We start from the raw sequence: 12,866 nt of genomic DNA on the forward strand, positions 1-12,866 counted from the left end.
TTCTCTTCGTTGGCCATGGTTTGCTTCACTAGCTTCTAACTTCTAAAGGAATTCATGAATTCTTACATTGCATGGGAGTACAGGTTTTTCAAACTTAGAAACTTGGATCAATAGGAATCTTTTTTTCATTAAAATTATTTAATCTTTTGAGTTGGCCTTAGCATGAGGTTCCTATTTTAGAATAAAATTGATTCGATGTTTGCCAATTTAGTAAAATTGCTAGGACTAGGTGTGTCATTTTCTTTGATCTTCATTATCGCATCATTGAAAATTTTTGTCAACACATCAAATTCTAAATTTCCATCCTTGAATTGTGGAATTCCTATGGAATTTACAACATTCATATCCTTTAGGAGCTCTTTGTGCATCCTGGCAATCTCAGTTTCAATTGATTGCATTTCCTCAATGGCTTCCCTATAGATAAACTCCTTCTAGCCCATATTATTTTTTAGGATGAATAGCATGCACAAATCCACAATTTTATTAGGACTTTCACCAATAAACTTTAGAAGTCCATATTTTCCAACTTCATTAACCTGAAACATGATGGCCTAGCATCAATTTTGATTAGCTTCCCATCCTAGTATGAGAATTTGAATCTCATCCAATAGTGTTTCTCCCTTAGTGTAGGTAGTAGTGAAATCCAAAATAAACTTACTTCCTTCTTTGATTATGGAGGCTATCCAACCTTGCATCATGTATTAGACTAGTTTTCCCTTCTACATTTGTTTGAATGGTTATTGGCTATCTATAAAATTTGGATCAAAAGACTGTAGAGTCTGAACCACTGGAATAGCACTAAGATTCATCAGTGAATCTACATAGGTAGCCATGGTAATCACAAGAGCCTTGAGTTCTTTCTTTTCTTTACTATCCTTTTCTGATTGGGTCAGTATGTGATCCATAGAGAACTTGAAAAAGTGATTACTCATGTCTCTATTAATGGTTTCTAACTCTACAGAGGTGACCTTAAGGCCCTTAGTATAAATTTCTCCAAATTCATTCTCCTATATTATGTGGTTTCTTTTGTTATTATTTTCTCGATTACTAGATCTTTGATCAGGCCAACATCACTTTTTAATTTCTTGACCTTAGAGCCATGGGTTGTGTGTTTGGTGACAATGTCCTTTATTGGTCTAGACACAAGTTGCAGGTTTCTCTTCTTGCTAACTGAATTGGACAACCAAGATGGGATAATGGGAGTAGTGGAAATTCCTTGGGTTTCTTTGATAGGAGTCATGAACTTGGGCTAGTCTGTCCTAGGAGCTTTAATTAATTGTACATCATCATCAAGATTATCTAAAAAACTAAGTTCGTTGCCCAAACCTTGTCCTTGAGCCATCTTCTCTTTTTGAATCTCCTGTTGCATGATTGTCTTAGATTTAGTTTTGGACCTAGTTCTAGGGGGTATGTTTTGTGTAGGAGACAAAATTGGAATGTCAAAAGCTAGTGGTTCAGGAAAATAAACCATTTTTGGAGATTTTCCAAATTGTTATGCATTAACTATCCTCATATTTCTTCTCCTTAGCTAGTTATCCATTTGAGTGAGGATAGATGTGGTTCTCATATTTATATCATCCTCTTCTTCTTGGTTCCAATCCACTTCTAATTGTTTCAACTCCTTGCTTCTTCCCATCCTGGTTCGACAATGTCTGAATGATTTTCAACTACTCTTTTTGATTGGAGCTTCTACTTGAGGGAATTAATTTGTTGAAGCATTAATCTTGAATGATCTCTTCTTATCACTTCCTCTCTATTCTTGCAATCCTACCACAAGTCCTCTAAATGTGAAACTGTAGATGATCAACCTTTTAAGCTAAGAACTTGGGCTACAAATCTTTTTCTATCAAAATCCCTCCTTCCTAATATGATCCAAAATTAAAATCAAGAAAATTTCTTCCAATGAACGAAGCATTAATCATGCTACTACAAGTTAAAGGGCCAAGTTTAATAGAGAAAACTAATTCCCAATTTTCTCAAGGCAAGTTATTCTTAATTACTAAAAACAACTACCTGCAGACCTTAGCTAAGACAAAACAATCAAGTACATAGAAAGGTAGTTTCATGGGCTCTTCTTCAAATGCACCTACCCTAAAATAGGTGAATTTAGGAAATTGGATAAAAAAGATCCCATAGTTTTGAATTAACCTTTGGGCTTCTAAGGATGACCTTGGCATTGGTGTTTTCTTTAAGCTCAATTGCATGCTCTTTATTAGCATCTCATGCACTTTCCTAAAATCTTCTAACACCCTATCCTTCTGGAGCAGAGGGAAGTATTGGTAGATGGTTATATCTTCACTCTAGATTGCAAGTGGAAGAAAGGTAATGTTACTAACATAGGCGATGCAATAAGTAAAATAAGAGGCCATGTAGAATTTTTTCCTAGATTCTTTAGCATGCTTGAGTTGGCTCCTTAATAAACTAGCAATTACCTCATCACAATCTAGTAGCTATTGTTCTTTTAGGATAATCTCCACATAGTGATACATCTATTCTTCAAAAAGAAAGACATCAGTCGAACCTTTAATCCAATGTAACAGAACCATGAGGTCATGAATATAGGGTTTCATGTGGTCCTTGGAGACTATTTTAGGTAGCCTTGAGCCACCTCCATAATTGGTTGTTGTCCATTCTCTAGGAAAGATGTTACGGTATTTATTTGGGCTTTCTTGATATTTGGCTAGGGACTATGTATGAGTAAATGTAGCAAAGGTACCTTCAGGTATTTGCAAAATTGAGGAGATGGTTTCCCTAGAAAAAGATAGCACAAGTTTTCCATCCTTGTTCAAAATTCTTTTAGCCCTTACACCATAGTGATCAATACAAAGCTAAAGTAGTTTAGGACTCAACAAAGCAGACGAAAAAGCTATAGCTTTAATTAGACTACTAGTTAAAAATTTTAAACAACCATTCACTTCATGAGCTTACTCAAGAAAATTAGCTTGTAATCTTTCTACTTTGATGCCCTCCAAATTAGTATCACAAACAACAAGTCCCTTACATTCTAAACTTGAAACATTCTTGAAGAAATGCAAAAAAAAAACTTCATTTTAAGCAAGGAAAATAAATCCCAATACTGATTCTTTATCTGAAATGCACACAGGAGATAGAACAAAGGGAGGTATATTCTATATTCTCATCTGTAGCTCACTGGGAAAAATCAGACCTCTTTCCTTTTCTTTCTACCATTTCTCCTTTAATACATTCTTTTGCATGACAAAACAAAAAAATAAAACTTGTGTTCTTTTAAAGGAAAAGGAGAACATATAGGCAGAAGTATGGTCTCATTATGAGGCATTCATGGAAAATTAGTGGCTTCTAGATTGGTACATTGGAAAACCCATGATAAGACCTCTTCATTTAATAACTTCCCTTTGTAGTTGTCCTTGCAATCATCACTCTCATCTAACAAACAATCCATTTTTTGAGTGAAAGATTTCCCTTTCCAAGTCATGATGACAACTCTTCTCATGCTTGAAATCAAGGCATGACTCTAAATCATTACTCCCTAACATATCAATTAATGCCTCAAAAACTAGGAACTCCCAAAAAATCATGAGTGTTTTTCACCATGAAATATTCAATAGTAGAACCACTTCAAACTACTTCAAAACGAGGTTCAAAGGGGTTCAAAGTGCTTCCAAAGAGCACCTTTGAAATATTTAGCTAGTCCAACCTATAGGAAAATAGTCAATACAAAAAACCTTTGGTTGAACTTCTTTGAACTACTTTGAACCAAGGTTCAAAGGGGTCCAAAGAGGTTCAAATTTTGAAAGTTGCAATGAATAGCACAAGGTGACTTCCTTCATTCATTTTTTGATGGTACCTGGGGGAACATGAAATCAAGGAAGGTCACTTCAATAGTTAACCTGAGCATGTCAGACGAAAGATAGAAAAATCAAACAATGGTGACTCAAAATAAGGATAACAACCTAAAACCACATTAAGAAATGGTTGTATAAATTAAAAACACTACATTAATGTTGCATAGTGGTCTACCTACTTGAAGTCTTAACTGCAGTGATATTTTAATATTTAATTGCATAAGTACTCTATCTACTACTTAATCTTTCAATTAGTTAGCATGGAAAATTGTATAGTATCATATACCATAGTAAAGATAGAGAAGGGATACTAGAAACATCAAAAGGAGAAATGTACCATTAAAAAGAGTGAACAATACCTTTCCAAGATTTTGTCTACCACTAGTTGACCAAGTTTTTTAGTGGAATTTTGATGAACCATGATATGTTGGGCTAGAAATCCCCACCTTTTCATTACCCCCTATTCCAAATAAGATTGACATTAATCTCCTGATCAACCATCTCTTTTGGCCATGAAGAATTGTAATTGCACTAGTATTATCAATCAATCATTTATCTTTAAGTATGAAACAATGGATCAATGAAAAAAAGGTCCTCATTTGATTTAGAAATGAATTTAATGCTTTTTTAATTTTAAAAAAGAAAAACAGTTGCTAGGTCCTTGGAGAAGGAAGAAAACTCATAAAGATATTTGTAAACTACTTAAACGAAGCTTTAATACTCAAAATATGGATCTTCATTTAAACGAAAAATCTTGATTAGAGGTCAAGTGTCTAATAGAGAAGAAAAGGCACAAGTCATGAGATAACTCATGAATGGACATCCCTCCACTTTATGGAGACATGTCTGCTCATGAGATGTGTCTCTTCCATGTATTCAAGTCCCTAAATAAGACATCAAAATCAATAAATTCTCTGCTCTTGTACATCTAATACCATTAAAGAAAATTCAAACTTATGAATTCATCATCTATAGTTCTCAATATTGATTTGACATCACCTTCATATTTATCAAATATAGTATTTTGATTAAAATCTACAAAAAAGTATAGTGTTTTCAAGAATGATATTTTGAAAATAGAAAAGACATAGATCAAATCTAAAAGAAATTTAATCATATTTAATAAGGTACCAGAGTCTTGCTAAGAAAGATCCAATTAAATTTGAGATTTCAGATTACTCAAAACTCAAACATTACTCCTCTTGAAATTGAAATAAAAAATATGATTAGTGTAGAGTCCTTTTAGGATTTGATCTCTATCTAGACTCGGTCTTACACAGATCAGAACTTATCAATATTGTTGTAAATTCATTGTAAAATATAACTTGTTTGCATTCTGATGAGTAGTCCATTGAGGCTAGAAATTATAGGGAAATCTAACATCAATGTTCAGTTTAAGAATGGAGCAGGATCAAGGATTAATGCTATGCATGTAATAGTGGTATGCAATATGGTGAACAATGGTTGTTCATGTCATCTCAAAGGGGTCATATCTACTAAAAAGTTGAAGACTTCATATGCTAGGTCCTAATAACTTAATTATAGACTTAGGATCAAACATATATTACATTGAGAATAATCTAGCATCCGTAAGAGTATCTAAGGAATGATGATGACAAAAACCTTAAGCTAGAGTAGAAGGTTAAAGGTTCTTTAGTTAAGAACATTAATAGTGGTCTGGAATATAGAAGCCCATTTGACCATTATATTATTTTATTGTGTATGTGATTCAAAGGGGTGTGGGAATTCTCAAATGATTGTTAGGTTGAGTGTGGAAAAATTAAAAATAGTCGTGTAGGAGGTGAATGAATATGGGGAGAACCAATATCATTGTTAGATCATGTCTTAACAGCTATGGGGAAAGGCAAGACATTAAACCCTTGCTATAGACCATCACAAATTGTAAAGCAAGTTGTGGCAATAACATGAATGGGGGGAGGTTGTCAAAGAAGTTTGGTGATTTTTTATTCAATCACTTCCCAAGGTGACTAATCATCATATTAGAACTACTACAGTTTTGAACAAATATAAAGAAATTGAAACATTCAAGGAAGGGGTAGCCTATACAAATACCTTCTATCTAGTATCTCGCTACTATCAATTCTAGGAATATGCAAGAAGCATAGTTGCAGTATCGACAAGTTGATTTTGTAGTTAGAGTTTCTAGAGACTACTTGTGCCATTCTATGAACATCCTTTAGGAAACAATAGATATATTCAACACACTACCTATTGGTTCATCCTCTTGTGGATATTTATTTGGTATTTGAGTTAGTTGCTTGTCTTTACCTTGGATAATACCTATGGTGTATCTAGCTTAATTTTTAATAGTCTGACTCTTAGGATACAATTAATTATTATAGTCTAATTTTAATCTTAGAAATTAGAATTATTTTAACATGAAGACATGTGAAAATGAAATGTACACCATTGTATAAGGATAAAAAATTGTATGCTACTTTTATTATCTGCTAAAGAAGGAAATGAAATCCCTTGCAATATAAATTCTTTTTATGAACGAAAAATTAGAGGATGTCATGGATTGAAATTATCCTGTGATATAATTATATGTTCTTTCTCATGGAAAACTAAGCTTCTGAGAAGAACAATGTGCAGTAGAATCTCTTCAAGTAATTGCATTAAACTACAACTAGGGCATCATGGAGTTGCTACTACTTGATGGCAGATCTCTTGAGAGTGCTCAATAAGTATAGCAACTAGTTGCTAGACCTTGAATAGATTAAAAGCAATTATCAAAACCTCTATAAAGAGGAAAAAATAAAGGTGGGCTTTGTGGTACAAAAGCATGTCAAACATTGCATTAAGGTAGTAAAAAATGCATTTGTGAAGCAATGGCAAGCTTTCTATTACCAAACACAAGTAAAAGGTGAAAATCTAATAGCAATGACAAGGTTTTTAAATTATTTAGCAAAACCACTTTTTCCTAGGGAAAGATAAAAAATTAATATACTTCGCTTCAATTATCGCTCTTTCAGCCTTTCACAGTTGCAAATCATGAAGATATAGGTAGAAGCATAGTTTATTTTATATTTTATATTTGAACAAATCCTAAATATGATAAGAGGACAACCATTATCTTTGTTTACACTCGAGGACTCTCGTAATGAGAAATGACAAGCAAGAGAGAATTGTTGGATCAAAATGCTTTATTATTTAATCTCAAAGTCTAGTTAAATCTCAAAGTCCAGACTCACTAGAGGTAAGCTTTTAAAATTTAATCAATTCTCTTCTCTTATGACACTTTTTATTTTTATAGAATTTTGAAAAATAAGACTTTTTAGGAAGGAAAATTCAAAAGGGTTCTTCTATCGAATGTGATTCCCCTAAGTGAAATTGGAGTGAGCTTTGAGGACATTGGAGTTCTTGATCAAGTAAAAGAAACACTTAAGGACTTGTTAATGATTCCCTTACAAAAGGTTTGACCTATTTTTGAAAGGAGAACTTTTAAAGGTCATATTTTATTCTTATCAAATTCCTAGTTGCAAAAGTAGAGAACGTATCATAATCTCTAAAATCCCCATTAGTTTCCCCAATTTTTATTTTATTCAATTTTGAGCAATAGTCAATTTATTAAATAGTAAAACAAGTTGCCTTCCATTCTAAACAAAATTTGACAATGATGATGGTTCACTCTAATACTGCATTTTATTTTGGTATAAACTATAATGGAAATAATTAACCATCATGTTTCACTATAGCCTTGCAAGGGTTTTCTACTCTTTGGTCCTCCAGGAATTGGAAAGACAATGCTTGCAAAAGTAGTTGCAACTAAATGTGAGGTAAATTTCCTAAATATTACAATTTTGATCATCACATCAAAGGTCCAAATGTGAAAATTTGATCAATAATTGTTTATTCAAATGTTTCTATAATTATTTTATATTGTTTGGTGAAATATGTGTCTTGTTGTGGTTGTAGTGGCATGGTGAAGTTGAAAAGTCTATCAAAGTTAAATTTACAATGGCATGTAAAATTGTTCCATGTGTTATATTTATAGATGAGGTAAGAATTGTAATTAGTAACATGGAATTTTTTTTTTCTTATAAGTTCTATATATGTTTTTTCATATTAAAAATTTGTGTTTGTAATTCATTGATTCATGTTTGACAAATTGATAGAATGTTGGGTGTGAGGAGCCCATGTGTAGAATAAAAAATGACTTTTTGCTAAACTAGGATGGATTGAAAATAAAAGAGAAAGAGAGGGTATTAGTTCTTGCTGCCACTAATAGACCATTTGATCTTGATGAAGTTGTCATTCAAAGGATGCCTCAAAGGTATCTAGTTTTACTTTATTATAATTATCTCAACAAGTTTGATTAAGTGACTTCTTACTAAGATATAACTTAATGTTGTTGATTTTCTTTCACTCGATAGTCCTATGAAGAACCCTACTTTTTCATTGTTAATGATTTCTAAGCTTGATTGGCCTTAAAAATTAATGATAAGCCTTCCAAATGCCCAAAATAGGGAAAAAAATATTAAAGAAAATACTAGAAAAGGAGGAATTGGCTCTAGATGTAGATTTTGAAGCAATTACAGCTATGATAGCTAGGTATTCTAGATGTGATCTCAAGGCAGTGCTATTCAAGTTTGATTTTTCTTGACAAAAACAATTTAAGATGAACATAAGTTTATATAACTTTCTTATACCTCTATTTTTTCATTTGTAGAACTTGTATATCATAACTGCACACATCCCTATACAGGAGTTTCTGGCAAATGAAAAGGTATTTTTCTTCCTACATGGTCTTTAATATAATGCATAGTCCAAAATTTATTCATTCTCAAGTAGTTGATTTGCATAGAAACTCACATGAATTGGCATAGTATTAGAGTTTTATTGAAATCATTGAAGTATAAAATATTGAGTTTATACTTCTTATCTAATAACTAATATATCAATTTTATTGAAATCATTTCCAACAAAAAATAGAAGCATTAAGTAAAAAAAAATCAAATGCATGAAGTGAAAGTATTTGTCTTCATCCTATAAATATGGATGACATAGTGCAAGCCCATGGAAAAGTGATTTGTAAGAAATTTTATTATTGATTTTCATATGAGCTGATCTTTCTAATGTAAGGATTACCATTTTAGACTTTATACTCGTTGCCTATACTTTTTGTAGGTATCTGCTAGTTTTCCTGTGAATGGAACAAATATGGCCAAGCTACTTAATTGTAATGAGAAATATGAAGAAGGAGGGTTGAGGGAAAAGAATGCACTCACTTATTTTACATAGGCTATGTATATAGTAGTTTTTTGACCCCATACAACAAACCGATTCTTCCATTACCAGAATCAACAAAGTAATGTGGATATACATTTCAAATGTCAATAGTTTGTTTGATTGAATTTTTTTGGAAAAAACTTCAATCCAGAACAAGATGCAATTTTCAATGTTTCTTTAAGATAGAATGGGTTGTTTTCCATATCAAAGGATTCTAGAATTTTTCTTAAAATGAGATTCCTTTTTCTACTCTAGCTTGCATGTTCAAAAAAAATCTTATTTATTGAAATGATTAGAGAGTGTATTATGTAAACATGCCACACAATTTTTAAAAATAATCATAAGACATAAATTGAAATAATTGATATTTATATTTGGCCTTCCAAAGGGTTATATAAAGTTATAAATAGAGTTTGCAACAGGTTAAGAAGTAGGCAAAATTACCATGACAATGGTTATAATAATTTTGAAAAATAATGTCAAAGCACTCCAACTAGAACACAATCTACCCAATGACCAACAAAGAGAAAACTAAGCCTCAACTTGAGGACTAAAAAGTAAAATCTCACATACACAATAAAATAAAATGGATCAAATCTATCTTGAAAAACTTCTAGAACTCTGCATTATTTATTTTGTGGGAACATAGGTTTTTAGTTACAAAAACTTGGAATGTTTTTGTTTCCAAATCCACTCAATGACCCAGCAAGAATAAACTTAACCCTTTTTAGGCATGTTGTGAAATATTTAGCCTCAATTTAGAGGATTAAAATTTGAGCTATTGGATCAAATCTTCTAGAACTTTGTATTCTTTATTTCCTAGAATATAGTTTTTCAGCTAAAAATCCTCCAAATGATTTTGTTTTCAAAAATAAAGATAAGTTCTTCTATTGACACTTATAAATATAGATAAATTGATGAAACACCAAAAGAATTGTGTTCTGATAGAAACACCCAACCTATAGATTTATCATACATAAGAAGCACTCCAGAGGGTTCGATAGTGGACCATTTGAACATGTAGAGCTCATCGAGGTAGGAATTCGGGGATCAAAGTCCAACAGTGTCTACTTTCAACAACCTAAAAGGAAATTGAGCAAGAGAAATAAGTCACTCTTGAACCATAATGAGGAGTCTATCAAAAATCCCTTTTTGTAATTGAACTTCGCAGTCTCACACTCTCCTCCCCTTCCATCAACATTTTCACCTTTGTAGAAATTTCTTGCACTTCTACAATCCTCTTTTCATCCTCTCTACTCCTCCTCCTCACGTAAAACTTCCATTCATCCACAATGAGCTTGAAATTTAAAAATTGGTTCATCCCAAGAGGAAACCCCAACATTAGAACCTCTGCTTGCTTAAACCAACCCTGAATCAAACCCTGCTCTTTACACATATCCAAAAATCAAGTCCACAACATTTTCTAGACATTAGAAACGTTATTATCTAGCTGAAGTGCCCATAGAAAATAGTACCTGCTATGCATAAGACCCACTTCTATTTGGCTCACCTGACCTCTTGTCACCTTCCTAAAGCTATTGAATGAAACATAGATGACCAACCCCACTAATTTTGAATCTAGCCATTAACTACAGTTTAAAGCTCACTTCAGATGGGTAACCGTAAAGGGCATGTTCAATGGGCCCACACTCTGCACAGAGATTTTTTGCATAAGTGCTTCAAGTTCTTTATAATCCATGGTGTTGAAAGAATTCATAGCCATCAAATCTTCTTCTCTCACATTTACGACACACCATGTGGTCTTGTTGGTCACAAGGGATTGAGATAAAAGTGAGCTCATAAGATCTGTTAGCTTTAATGAAGGCACACCAAGAATATAATCTATGCATCCTTGCAGAAATAAGCCATGCTCAAATGCCAAATACATAATGAAATAATGACGAGCATGATTTTATTTTTCAATATTATGAACTTGATTTGGTCAAAATTTTGACCAAATTGGGAAACCCTAACTAATTTGATCAAAATTTTGACCAAATTGGACAAAAAACAAAAAAAGAAGAATTCATAGGCCAATATGGCCTTTGGTTGAAAATTTAGGTAAAAAAAAAAGGGGGGAATGTACTAGTGTTCTTGAATAGTCATCAATAAATGATATATAATATCTTGATCTAGATAGAGAATGAACATCCACAAGACCAAACACATCAAAATGAATATAATCCAACAAACCATAATTTTTTAAAGAATTGGAAAAGAATTGAACACGATTTTTCTTTCCATGGATGCAATATTCGTAGAAATAAAAGTCGAGGTTACTATCAACCAACCCTTCAGCTAGGTTTTTATTTTTCAACATTTTTAAACAAATTTCTTGTGGCCAAGCCTATAATGCTAGAGCATTTTTTTCTTAATAGGAAGTTTAACTTCCATCACATTTACATGATGTAATGCCATATTGATTTTATCAAACTCGACAAAGACACTATTACAATGTACAAGTTCGACATCTAACTTATACAATGTTCCAATGCATTCACCCTTCACTAAAACAATAGATCCCCTAGTCATCTTGCAACCTCTGTGGAAAAATGTTACCTGGAATCTGACATCATTCAACTTACTGATAGAAAGTAGGTTTTGAGCCAAATTGGGTATGTGAAGTACTCCATCAATTCCTTTTCTCTACTATCAGCAAATTGGATTTTGACTCATCCTCTTCCAATGATGTCCAATGTGGAATCACTCATTATGAATACATTTTTTCCATCATACTGTCCCTACTTTAAGAACCATCCTATATAAGAAGTCATGTGGGAGGATGCTCCTGAATCTACCAACCATACATCATCAGACACAGACACTACTAAGGTTACTACAAAAGCATCAACATCAATTTGAGAAGATTTAGTATTGGAATTAAATTTCTTCTTCTTTTTCTCCTCCTTGCAATTCCTTTGGATATGACTTTTCTACTCACGATTCCAACTCTTTGCCTTGGACTTCTTTCTAGGAGTGGCAGATTGCTCCTGATACTTTGATTTCATGTCCCTCTTCTTACTTTTGTCCTTAGACCTCCCTCATACACTCAAATTTCTTTGGCTACCTCAGAGGACTTCTTTTACATCTCCTCTGATAGAAATGTAGCAACTGCTTTGTCAATTTTCAACTTGGTAGTCATACTTCCGATAGTCATTACCAAATAATCCAACCAATCATACAATGAGCATAAAAGCAACATGCATTGGTCTTCTTCATTAATAGACACACCAACAGATATTAAATATGCAATCACCATATTAAATGAGTATAAGTGATCTACCATAGTTTTTCCTCCATCCATCTTGAAGGATTATAATTTCTTCCTTAGGATAATCTTGTTTACCAAGGATTTTCCATGATAAATGTCTCCTAATTTCTTCCACAAGGAATGTGTGAATTTTTTTCATGGACATTCAATAAAATTGAGTCTATAAGACTCAACCTTATAAATCATCTGGCCTTTTGATCTATCAATTCCCAATCTTCTTGTTTTATGCATGAAGGCTTAATGCTAGACACGACAGTCCACAAATCTTGATCAACTAGTCGATTTTCTACTTTAAGTTTCCACAACTCAAAGCTGGTGTCATTGAACATTTCAATGTACTCTCGTCTTGGTGTACATCCATCTCAATTTAAAAACAAAAGTTTTGCAAACTCCCACTAAAACCAAATTGGAACAAAAAAGAAAACCCTAGCCAACATGCATAACACAACTGGCTAGACTCTATTACCACTTGTTAGGAAAGCAATGGTGTGGAAATGCTTTCCCAACGCCAAATTGAT

The sequence above is a fragment of the Cupressus sempervirens genome, chromosome 2, assembly GCF_028749045.1.
Source record: "Cupressus sempervirens isolate cs-2001-9-10 chromosome 2, ASM2874904v1, whole genome shotgun sequence".
NCBI classification, from domain to species: domain Eukaryota; kingdom Viridiplantae; phylum Streptophyta; class Pinopsida; order Cupressales; family Cupressaceae; genus Cupressus; species Cupressus sempervirens.